Raw genomic sequence first — 12,646 nt, 5'->3', positions numbered from 1 at the left:
GATTCAGACAGTATAAGGGGGATGTTAAAAAAAAATAAAATGCCAAAAATTAATACAGGAGGAGAATTATTTCCACAAGGAGAAAGAAAGTATTTACATCTTCATACAACACTGGTGAAATGCATCTGAAGCTGTGTGTGTATGTGATTCTAGTATTTTCATTCAGGAAAGTGAAAGTGCAGCTAACACAGGCACAAGCGTTTTAGGTGACCAGAAGGATTTGCCAATGGGATGGGAAGGAGAAGAAATCCTGTTTTGTTAGTTCACCAAAAGCTGAGGCAAGAGTATAGTAACTGCTTAAAAATATAGTAATCAGACAGGGAGGATACCTGTTGAAGCTAATGCACTGTACTGGTACTAAAGGAGGTGAACAAGCTAGCTGTAAATGAAAGAGCCTATTAAATAAACCTCTCTAATTTTTTACTCCAAATTTTGCTTTTCAGCAGTTTAAAAAGAGTCTCCAGTTTGCAAACAAGAACTTGCTTATGACTACTCTACATCCAGCCCAGCAAATCAGTAGGCCTGGCACCTTGCTCCCCTCTCAGCTCAGTAGAGATGAATGAAGGCTGGACGTTGCTGTTCCTTCTAGTGGTAGTCCCCATTGCCCCACTCACCCATGAGCCAGTAAGTTGTCTCTGAAGAGCAGAAGCTCTTGATCTTGCTGAGCTCTGAACTCAGGATAAAGACCAGGAGCTCCTGCTTCCAACTCCCACGTTGGCTTCCCGAGACCACCCCCTAAAGCCACGTCCTCCTTACCTTCCTGCTAAGAGTTATCCCTGATAGCAGTAAATGAAAATTTATTGAGTGCAAGCTGTGTCTCCAGATTTACCTCTACCAATAATAAAGCAAGTCAATTATTACATGAAAATAGTTACTCCCCTCCAACATATGTGCAATGCAAGTACAGGAAGAAAAACCTCACACAAATTTTGTTCTCCAATAAAGTAACATTTCCTATTTGAGCAGGAGATATTGCAAGTGAAAACAGTCAGTGCATGGGAAAAACCACACACAAATTAGGAAGACCCATTGTTTTGGACTCTCACTAAGCTCAGCTTCCTCTATTGCCCAAATGAAATGGGGGATTTAAATTTAGAAAGCCAAATATTCTAATGTAGAAAACAAGCACACAAAATGTATAGGCACCACAGAAGTCTGTTCTTGTTTTTAAATAATGCTTTGCCCATAGTTTTCTACATTTGTGAGAAAGTTTAACGTTAAAGCCATAGTTATTCTTTTTCCTTCACACTTTCACTTTCTCTAAAAGTCAAAACTAAGTGTTTTAACAGCGTGCCAGGTTGCTGAATTATTCTTGAGCTTTTGTAAACATTTTTCTATTCTTTTTCCATCTGCAAAAGTTGTAATTCACTAGAGAGTGAAGTTTTAATAACACTCACTCTGCTTCTTACAGCAGCACACAAGGAAGCTATATAGCCTTTGGGGGGTTTTGTTTGGTTGGGGTTTTTTAATGCTATTGGATTATACCATCAAGCCTACAATAAATCTGATAAATAAAATGCTATTTTTCTGAGACCAAGCAAAATACACTTCCTATGAGAAGTGCTTCAACACAAGCAGTGCCCATTGCAGTGACAGGTGTACACAACTCTCTCTCAAGGCAGACTAGATGATCAAGGTATAGATTACAGCATTAAAACTCCTGCCAGGGGAAGAGAAGCAGCAGTAAAAGCAGCTGGAGATGAAATTCATACTTGAAATCTGTTTGACTACACATAGCTTTCACCAGCATCGATGCTTAGACCACAGTAATAGTGGAACGTACAAGAAACACAGGAAGAATAAGGATAGATTTTAGGTCCTGATGAATACTTTAGTTGTACAGATCCTTTATATGTCTAAATGAATAATATTGTCGTGCTGAAACTATTAAAAGTCCTATTTTTCAAATGCTGGGCACAGACTCTCAGGAGTAGTTCATCTTGATGCCAAATAAGGTTTGGACATGGTGATTCTACTGTTGGAAGACGGAAAAGAACAAAAGCTACAGCACTATTCTTGAGGGAACTGGCATTTCTCCTAGAAAAAAAAAACAACAACAACAAAAAAACACCCGAACCAAAACCACCCCAATTGCAAAAGGTTGTAAAATGAAGCTTATCGCATAAATTGGAAGCTATTTTTTTGGATGAGGTAGATTCAGCTTTTAATAAGATCAACTTTCTCCAACTTTGATGAGGTAGCAACAATAGCAGTTTAAGAGGAACCTATGGGAACTGATTTGCTAAGAAGCCACCTGTGAGTCACCAGCGTGTTCTTAATACACACAAACAATAGCAGGTACCTTCTGGCTACCTCTAACAACTGTGATTTATGTATCCTGTTAACTGGTGCTATTTTTATTACCAGATCCTAAAGCAACAACAGAGCAGTAAACATAGAGGAGGCTCTTGTTCCCAAAGATCCCTCACTCACTGCATAAACCCACTGCACTTGACAACAAAATACCTTCCAACTGAGTAACAAGTACTTTGTTCTTAGCTTTTGGGGGAGGATTTTGGGGGTTGGTTTGTGCTATGGTTGGTTTGTTTTGTTGTTTGGTTTTTTGTTTGTTTGTTTTGTTTTTTTTGTTTTTTTTGTTTTTTTTTTTTTTTGGTTTTGTTTTTTTTTTTTTTAAAACACAAGAAAATGAGGCAAAACTTAACAAACACAATTTGGGGTCTCTGGCCTATTCACTATTCAGAAGCCATACAAAACAACTCAGATATTTTACTTCTGGCAATTTCCCTAACAGGAAAAAAAGAAAAATAGTATTTAGGGTTAACTGGATGACTCCAAATTTACAAGCTGACTTGAAGATAGAAAAGATTTTAATACAGAAAAAATAATTATAAGTATTGAATGGAGGCAGTTATCCTTTATTCACAATAAAAAGGGTTGGTGGCTGGCACAAAGGGCATAGGCCAGGCACACAAACCCCATGCAAGAAACAAGTTTGGTTTATAAGCACATAGCTGTTCTCAGTCAGAAGGTGAAATTGGGAATCATCTCAGAAGTTCCTTAGAATCTCAAGAGCACAAGGAACACCAGAGAATCTGCAGAACAAACTGCAGTTTTCTTCTTCCCCCTGAAGTATTTGTATACAGTAAAAATGCTCAGAACTCATGTAAGGGATTTTTTCTTGTTGTTTAGTTCTCCTGGAGCGAGGTTTCTTTTACTGTGCTGCTATAAGACATAAGTGTCAGCTTTGATGACTAGAAGTTATACTGGGGAGATGCAATATTAGATTTTTTTTTCTCCTTGTTGGGCCTAATTCTCCACACTCTTAAGAGCACCAACAGAAGGGAAAAAGATAGGGAAGATCAGATAAAGGTGGCTACAATCAACTTCCACGTAAAAGAGTCAGTGAAATGCAGATTAAAGAAAGTGTCTATTTATTATTATGGTCTGCTAGAACAAATAGCAATTAAAAAAAAAAAATGATCTTGTCAAAGTTGAAGGACTGACAAGCCGTTCTTTCAAAGCTTCCTAAAAATATCCATATGAATCTTAAATAAATCCAAGTAGTCTCATTATACCCTGCACTTCTTTCCCTAGAAGCGTCATATGACATTTGCACAGAAATTAAGCTGTCATATGGATAAAAACACTCACACACTGCCATACCTAAACCAGCACAGGTATGCTCCCCTTTCTCTTTGATCACATACTTCTATCTATAATAAATCCAAAAATCTGGTATTATCTTTGCTAGATATGCATTACTGTAATTGCCTTATCTAGGAAAACCCCCTTTTTAAAGATGCACTTTCTACTTCTTATAATTCCAGGCAGCTTTTCAGAAAGTCTCAGTATGCTAAACAAGTTGTTCTGCATTCAGCACCAAAAGTGCGTAAGAAGAGCACCTGAAAATACTTCAACTTTAGCAATAAGATAACACAAGGTTAATATTACAGATAGGGGCAGGGAACAGAGGTGTTCGTAAGGCTCCATCTCTTCAGTAAAGTATTTGTACCACACTTGGAACAAGACAACCACCTGAATGAAGTAAGTATAGGCTGTTTAGTCCAATCAAACTGAAGGCCATTCTTATATAAACTCTTTGAATAGTCTTTAAATAATTTCATTCATATGCTTTAAAGTCTAATGAGACAGTACAATCTATTAAAGAGGTGTCTAAAAAAAGCTCAATGACAGAGGTTGAGCAAAAGAATCATGTTTGATGCAGCTATTGGTTTGTATCTTGCTAAAGCACTGCATAATTTTCTCTCTGCTGGAACATTTCAAAACATTTGGACATGCTTATTTGTAAAGTATGTAAAGAAAGAAATCTTGACTTCTTTTTGGACACTACTCTTGATAATCACATGACCCCAAAGTCAACAGGGCTGTCAGCCTCAGCAGCCTTAAACCATAGGACAAGACTTTACACCTAGTCTACAGGAAATAATTATCACCTCTCAGCTCATTAAATATTTGCAATGAGCAAATGCCAGCAATTAATTATTCTTAATACTATTTAGATTGACAGAAAGTTGATGATTGGACAGGCCTCGAAATTTAATTACCCTCTGATTTGTTGGGAGGAAATCCCCACAACCGTGGCTGAATCTTGTATACCCAGAATAACATGCAGACTGTCTGTACTGCAGCCTATAAAATACACAGCTAGGATGAAACAGATAAACAATGTGAGTAAATAAACTATCTGGCCTGTATAGAGCTTTGGCACCATAGTTTTTACCCTTCCTGCACTTTTTTTTTTTAAAGACTAATAAACTTGTTTCATAGAGGTACTGTTCCCTGAGTAAATGTTTTTTGCCTTTACTCAGACACACTGTTGGGTTTTTCTATGATCCTGAAGCCCCTAACAGGAGTAGGGGAACCAGCATCCTTTTATCCATATCTGTCAATGGTTGGAAAATCAGGGAGCTACAGCTGCAACACCTAGATGTCTGGCTACGCAAGGGAGACTTGAACTCCTAAAGGTGAGGGAATTGAAGTGATTCATTGCTGACACAGAGACCACAGCAACAGCTGATCAAGATTCTTCTTTCTCCAACTCTGACCTTATCACATCAAACATTTTTCCTTGGACTTGACATGAAAAAATAGGTAGCCCTTTAACGGAATGTTTGCACAGTTATTTTGGAGGGAGCAGGTGTGGTTTTTGTTTATTTTAAGCCTTACACAAATGCACATTTATCAGATAGACTGTGACAACAGAACTAAAATCTGTATGAGAAAATCTGTATCAAGCAATTCATTCATAAAGATATACATTAATAGAAGCTTAAAAACAGCTTATAAAAGTTTTAGTCTGCCTTTCCACAGATAAAAATTTGAAAAGTCTCCGGTGTTCCTTTTATAGCTACTGATGTTCCCCTCTATAGCCACCGAAATGGTTTTTCATGCCTCACTAGTGGACAGGAAATAATTCATTGCCTTCTCAACTGCTTTAAGTACTGCTATGAAATAGCACCAATGAATAGAACTTTAAGTTGTTAAAATACAGTACAATCGATCAAATTACCTGAACCTGAATAACATATCTTTTATTCTTTAGAAGTAGCATGTTAATGTGGAGACTCAACACACTATAAGCAATTCAAGTTCACTGCCACACCTCAAGAAAAGAATTTGGGGTTCTTTATTGTCAGGTAAAAGAACTATCTATTATTTGATTCTCACCCAAAGAATTCCATACAAGCAAATAATTTAGACTGGAAGAATTAAGTCATCCTGGCAGGACTGAGGTTATGGACCTCTGCTGTTGTGCTCTGCTTGCATCCACAGAGCATTCTCAACTTCCCAATATTCTTGCAGTGTACTTTGGGGCAAATTAGCTGGCCTGAGAACAAGACAAAATTGCCCAACAAACTGCAATTGTTCCTGGCAGCTTCTATTCTGTAGTTGTAAGAGTGCTGCGCTCAGGATTCTTTTCCAGAGCAGCAGAATACGCTGCCAACATCCCTCAAGTAAATGCTCAGCGCAAGCTTAGGAACTGATTTATACAAGGTGGCTTTATTTCCCCAAAATTGCCACCCCAGGGGGCACTTGTGCATTTTTTGAATGAGTACAGTTCTTTAAGTGTGCTCTACTCTCTGTACTTTAAGCACAGGACCTCTTGGCTTTGGTCTTAGTGTAACAATGTGCATTACAAGATTGGGTCTGCCACTGGAGATGAGGAAACTGAAGCAAATTTTTGGCTCAGATGTGAGCCATGTATGTAAGCTGTGACTCAGCCTGAAGCGTTCTGAGCCACCAGCTCAGGAAAAGCCATCCCTCTTACAACACAGGGATGAGAAATAACAGCGTTAACTGTGCTGTTACTGCTGATTTCAGCAGGAGCATCAAGTATTTAATTGACTCAGTGGCAGCTTCAGGCCAGGGCTGCTGGGTGACACCTCATTTTTGCCATAGGTCAAGAAGGCATTGGGTGCAGATGATCGAATTCCAGCCTTTGTCACATCTACCTCCCAGAAGTCACACACTAAATTGCATTCAGAAAACCACAAGGCTATTTGATCTTTTTAATAGCTAAAACATCAGTTGCTTTCACAGGGCATTTAAATATGCACTATGTAACTAGCAATAGAGAAACCTGCAAATAGCAGAGAGAATACAGAGAGAGATACAGATTACACTGAACTGGTGAGGCAGACTAAAACTAAGAACAGGATTTAATGCAATGGAGTCAAGAAACTGACTCCATTGCACACCATTAGACTCATAAATGAGGCTTAATGTAAGAGGATAAAAACCAGATGTTTCACCAGTAGATATTACTACAGTGTAAATGAATTAATGTAGAGTTAACAACATGATTGAGTTATGGGCTCTGTTGAAATGCCAAAACATTATGAATTTGTTTCATAATGACCGTTATCAAGTTTGCTTAAAGCTATTAAAAAATCGTGAATATTTCAGTTACTACTAAAGAATAGCTAAAATGTATTTAATGTCAGCAACCACGCAACACCCACATGACAAAACTGGTTTTGTTTTGTTGTGTTTTTTTCCAGACACACTCTACACAACACTGTGCCTAAAAGCCAGGTGCTTTCAAATAATTCAAATATTTTGCCTGGACTAAAGAGCACATGAGTATGGTGGAGGTTCTGGAAATCTTTGAGAGAAATACAAGAACGATAGTCCTGACCATAAAGGTCAGGTAACACCCTCACCAATGCAATCCAGTCTCAAAAATGTACACTTTCCTGGATGAAAAAGTAGTACTGCATAAATCCATCAAAATGAAGGAACCCAAATAAAAAATATAAAAGCCTTTAAAAAGACAATAAAAAACCTCAATAGACCAAAAAAAGCCCGCTACTATTGGTATATGTACGTGACTGTTTTGGGAATGGACCGTTCAGGAGAATTTAAAGCAAGTTGGGTTATTTTGGTGGTGGTTGTTGTTTTGTTTTTAAAGGTGGGGGGTGGGAAGACAACCTTTCAGGCAAGGCGAGTCACAAAAATATATATCTTTTGTCACATAATAGGTATTTCCAGTCACACGTTATGAAAGAAATCAGCAGGCCACCGAGACAACTGACACAGTCACAGGCTGCTCCTTGAGCAAGCCACAGCTGATGGTAGGCTCTAGGCTGGGTACCCTATACACAAGAGGATCCAAATTCCGGATTGCACTGCGTAAACACATGGTTGTCAGCATGGGTCACCTAACAATTGAATCTCTCACAGTCCCCAGCCACTTAAAAAAATTCCTAGTAAATGAGGAGCTCCTGTAGTCTCACAGCCTCTTTAAAAGTTCAATGAATGGATCTATACAGGAAGTGTGATGCCCAGCTGGTTCTTCACTGGAAAGCAGTATTTCTTCAAAGTGATGAATAAAAACCTACAAGTAGCTGTTTTAGAACAAGACTAACAGCATGCTTGTTCCATTATTTTATATTCTGAAAACCAGCACTGTTTAGGTTCATGTTTGCACAGAATTTATCTACATGGAAATGCAGCAAATCACCCATTCAGCTGACATTTAAAGTCTCCCAGATGCTGTTGAGAGCAAGTATTTTATACAGCTTTAAAATATCAAGACTCTACAGGAAGGTACTATAGAAAAAAAGAATGAAATTTAAAGACTCAATCTGATGACACTTCATGATCGCAAACCATAGCAGTGTAGAGGAATATGCTTATGGCTATTAAGAACAGAAAAATTATTTTGCAGAGGATAAAAATGAATTCAAAACAAGAAGAATCAACAGGTGAAGTGTAATTCTGTCACCCCGCCTTCTCAACTCAATCTAATCCCATGTCAAAAACAGACATTGGCACCTGATTGCAGTAGTCACAAATACGAATTCAGAAACTAAAAATTTGTCTGACTGCCAAAAATGAAAGTACAAATCCCAGCTGTAAGAATTAATATATGCTTTTTTCAGCATTCAAGAGCTAAGTGACTAAAAGACACACAATTAATTCCACGAGACCATTCCCATGTGTCTCACTGTGGTTGAAAGAAACAATTCCATACAGACCAGTAGCATTTAGCAGTCTGCTGTATTTCCTTGTAGCTGGAGATACAAGCAAAACTTGTGCCCATCTAGGCTGCTACTGCAAAGCGGTTGTGCTTTCTCCCAAGTCCTACCCATAGGGAGCTATATCCTAACACTATCTAAAAGCAAGTTTGCAACAGAATGAGAACAGCTCAAAACCAGAACAAGATAGTTGCTGTGCTGGAAGTGGCACAGTTTAGGGGAAAAAACAACAATTAAAACAACAAGGGAAAAACCCCAAACACACACAAGAAATTCAAACAAAACCCAAACTCCCAAAACCAAAAATGTAAACACACCACACACTTCACCGGATGCTCCACATAATCACTGACAAGCTGGGGACAAGGAAAGGTTGGTAGTTCCCAGGGTCCTCCCCTCAATCCCGTATAAAAACAGGTGCAACGTTTCCCTTTTTCCAGTCACCGGGGTCTTCACCTGACTAAAATGACTTTTCAAATATCACGGAGAGCAGCTTGACAAGTACATCAGCCAGTTCCCTCAGGACTCTGGGATGCATCTCGGCAGGTCACATAGACTTCTGTACGTTTAGGTTCCTCAGGTGCTCATGAACCTAATCTTCTCTTACAATGGGAGGGACTTTGCTCCCCCAGTCCCTGTCTTGCAGTCCATCCACTTGAGAGGTGCGGGGAAAGAAGTTGTTGAATAGCTCAGCCTTCTCCTCATCTGTTGTTACCAGTTTGACAGTCTTGCTCATTGCGGGGGGTGGGGGGGTGGTGGGGGAGCAGTATGCTTTCTTTGACCTTCCTTTTCTGGCTGACATACCTATAGAAGCCCTTATTATTATTCTTTGCATCTCTTTCCAAGTTCAGCTCCAGCTGTGCCTTGGCCTTCCTGACCCCATCCCTACACTACCAGGCAGTGTCCCTATACTCTTCCCAGGATACCTGTTCCTGCTTCCACCACCTGTGCATTTCCTTCTTACCCTTTCATTTGACCACCAGGTCTCAACTCAGCCATGCTGGTCTTTTACCCTCCTTTCCTGATTTCATATACCTGGGGATCAAGAGGTCTTGTGCTCTATGGAAAGCATCCTTAAAGATCTGCCAGTTCTGTTCTGCTTCCTCGTCCCTGAGGGCAGTTTCCAAGAGGGTCCTATTGAATAACTCCTTGAACAGCTGGAAGTTTGCTTTCCTAAAATTCAGGGTCCTGACTTTACTCTTTGCCTGACCGCAAACTCCACCAGTGCGTGACAACTGCAGCCCAGGCTGGGTAAAATTATCTCTAGTAAACTAATCAGATAAAAGCACTTTGGAAAGCTAGTTATAAGAGCTCACACATCACCAACAGAAGGAAAAAAAAAATCTCTAACCTCCCTCCTGAAATACTACTAATTTTTGTACGATACTGAATATTAATCCATATTCTATGAAGTTCTACAGAGCTGTCATGCTCCTAATCCCAATTTCTGTCAATTTACCTCATTAACTGTAAAAATGCAGATTCCCCAGCTGCATACACTTAACCAGAGCAATACATCACCAGATTCAGCTGATAGTAGAGCATATTTAAATGGAGTTTTTAAAAAGGACTTTTAACAGCAATTTCAAATGTATGATATTTCCTTATTTTGATTATAAAGTGTCAGGTACTGTAGTTTCAAACCAAAACCAAATAAAGCAGCACTGCACCTACTGTTTACAACATTCACACTAGGAAAGTTTTGCTAATAAAAGCAAATGAGATGGGGGTGGTTTTGTTGTGGATTTTTGGGGGGAAAAAAAAAGCTGACTAGCTGGGGGTGGGGTGGTGTATATTGGTTTTTGAGTGGGCAGAGAATGGTAGAGAGGAAGTAATTTCAAAATTGGCTCATCTCTCAAACAGTTGGGCTTTTCCCCCATAATTTATTCTATTATCTTTCTGTTCAGAAAAGTTAGGCTGGTTGACACATACATTCTCTTTTCCCCACACCATATTACAGATACAGTAGTTTCTCTTCCCAGATTTCCTCTGTTCTCAGAAATAAATTCCAACAGCTAAAAGATTGCACAGATTTAGCCCTCAGTAGTGATTTTCATCAGGCACTACAAATTCAATCACATCTGATCTATCTAAATATATTTTAGCCGTTGTTCCCATCTCCGCTTCTCTTTCCTTGTGGCAATTAATTGTGCAAGGCAACAAGTTACATAAACTGTTTTTTGAAGGCTAAGGGAAGAATCAGCCATTACTTCAGCCCTGACCCACTCAGCACTCATGATCTTTTTCTGTTGTCTTTCTCATTTCCAGTGTATTTTTAGAATCTTTTATTGCCATCTCTTAAGTCCCCTGCCAATTGTAATAACTCATTTTGCACCTTGGCCTTTCTGATCTTATTCCAACATGCTTCCACTATTTCATCTGTATCAGTCTCTTACAGTGCTTATCTTCTTGTACAATCAGGATCATCTCCTGCCCTTTTCAGCAGTGATCAGCTTTCTTAATATTATCTTCCCAGAAGACTACATGTCACCTTCCCAAGTCTGCTGAAATCTCTTTTTTGAAGCCCGTTAGTCTCATACTGCCACTGCTCTCCTTTCTTCATGTAGGACTGTGAACCCTGTCATTTAACAAATGCCTTCACCTAACACTGCCACCCTCCCTCACTCCATCCTAAAATTATGCAATTCTGAACAAAGAAAAATAACATTTGGTTCATTAGTAAATTCTTTAACTTCACCTGCATCTAGTATTATCCATTGTACCATAATATTAAATCCACTGCCTAACTTACTGATATAAAGAGCTATTTATTACCCTTAATACATTTATGGCCAGTAAAAATATTGACGCTTGAAGATGACAAAAAAGAAATATTTAAATTTAAGGGCTAAACAACAACAAACTGATGTTTAGCAATCTTCTTGGTTTCATCATGAGAAAAAAAAAAAAAACAGCCTGTTCAACTGATGACACAGGGCTACTCTCCGGATTGATCCAAGAGCCTCAAGATTCAGCTAGCATGCAACTAAGACCGACACTTCTGTCTCCCTTATCTGTTCCCATAGTAATAAATGCAATATGTGTTTGAATATGGTAGAACAGTATTTGAATATTGCCAGTAGCAAACCTTCAACATAACGACATATTTACACAGACTACAGTCCACACACACCCCTCCCCAGCCCCTCTGCACCTCTCATCATGCAACCACAAAGAATAAGGAAAAAGAACATTTTTGGCAGAAGTTACAAGTTACAGATTACAACACATTTGGTTTCAGTAATATTAATTTGCTCTCCAGTTCCATTAAAACTATGAACACGGTTGAAGACCTAAACAGAACTAATGCTGAGTTTTCAGAGACTGGAGAACATAACCCTGTATTCCAATACTTCTTTTTAGTCGTGAAAATAGTGGGATTTTTCTTTTCTGTTTACATGCAGTTTTGGCAGAAACAAATGGGACTCTCACCTTCCTGAGGCAGGCGGGACTCGGGCTATCTATTTTTTGCAATTTACTTTCTTTTTTCTGTTCCATTTCATCTTTCTCTTTTGTGGCGTTTGCTTTTGCACCAGTTTCTTGTTCTGTTCTCCACATTTTCTCACTTCAATGACTTCCATCTTACACAATTCATTTCATAAAGAAATTCAGGCTATAAACTCTAGAGGAAGACATCTACAATGCCATTCAACTATATGCAAAGAAAATAGCTGAACAAAGGGTGTACAAAAAGAAAAACTGCAATGACAGAAGTTTGTATTTCACTTGACTGTTCTTTGGGGAACTTGGTAGAAATTTATCATTTAACACTTAAAAATATACCAAATCTACTCCAGTTTTGCGCCTCTGATCTTTTATTCTTCATTTAAAAAGGTTTAAGAGATAACAGTAAACAAGCCTGACTTGAAAAATGTTAGCCAGTTCAAATTAAAGTTAGAAAACTCCTACTACATTGAATTCGGAGAATAAGAAAGTTTAAATTTGTATAGCTTTCAACCACATCTTAGTGTTTTAAAAAAAAAAAAAAAAAAAAGAGACCCACCTCACTTCAATTCACTTTTGAATACAACACTAGAGAATCCCAGTGAAACATTCCTCTAACACCTTACTCAGTAGGAAGAAGAGTCAACCGTGTGCATCAGACACAAGCAGTGCAGCCTCCTACCATATGATTAGAGTTATTTTTCTTTTGTAACTTGGGTCATTTCCCTTTTTCTCTCCCC

At 38.6% G+C, this 12,646-nt stretch overlaps 1 protein-coding gene across 8 annotated transcripts in view; it reads right to left on the bottom strand.

Moving 5' to 3' along the window:
• KCNIP1 (potassium voltage-gated channel interacting protein 1) overlaps nucleotides 1-12,646 on the bottom strand; it is a 575,674-nt gene that overhangs the window by 397,973 nt on the left and 165,055 nt on the right. The window lies entirely within an intron of this gene.

Source organism: Rissa tridactyla, chromosome 11, assembly GCF_028500815.1.
Source record: "Rissa tridactyla isolate bRisTri1 chromosome 11, bRisTri1.patW.cur.20221130, whole genome shotgun sequence".
Taxonomy (NCBI): domain Eukaryota; kingdom Metazoa; phylum Chordata; class Aves; order Charadriiformes; family Laridae; genus Rissa; species Rissa tridactyla.
This window is presented reverse-complemented; position numbering and strand designations above follow the sequence as displayed.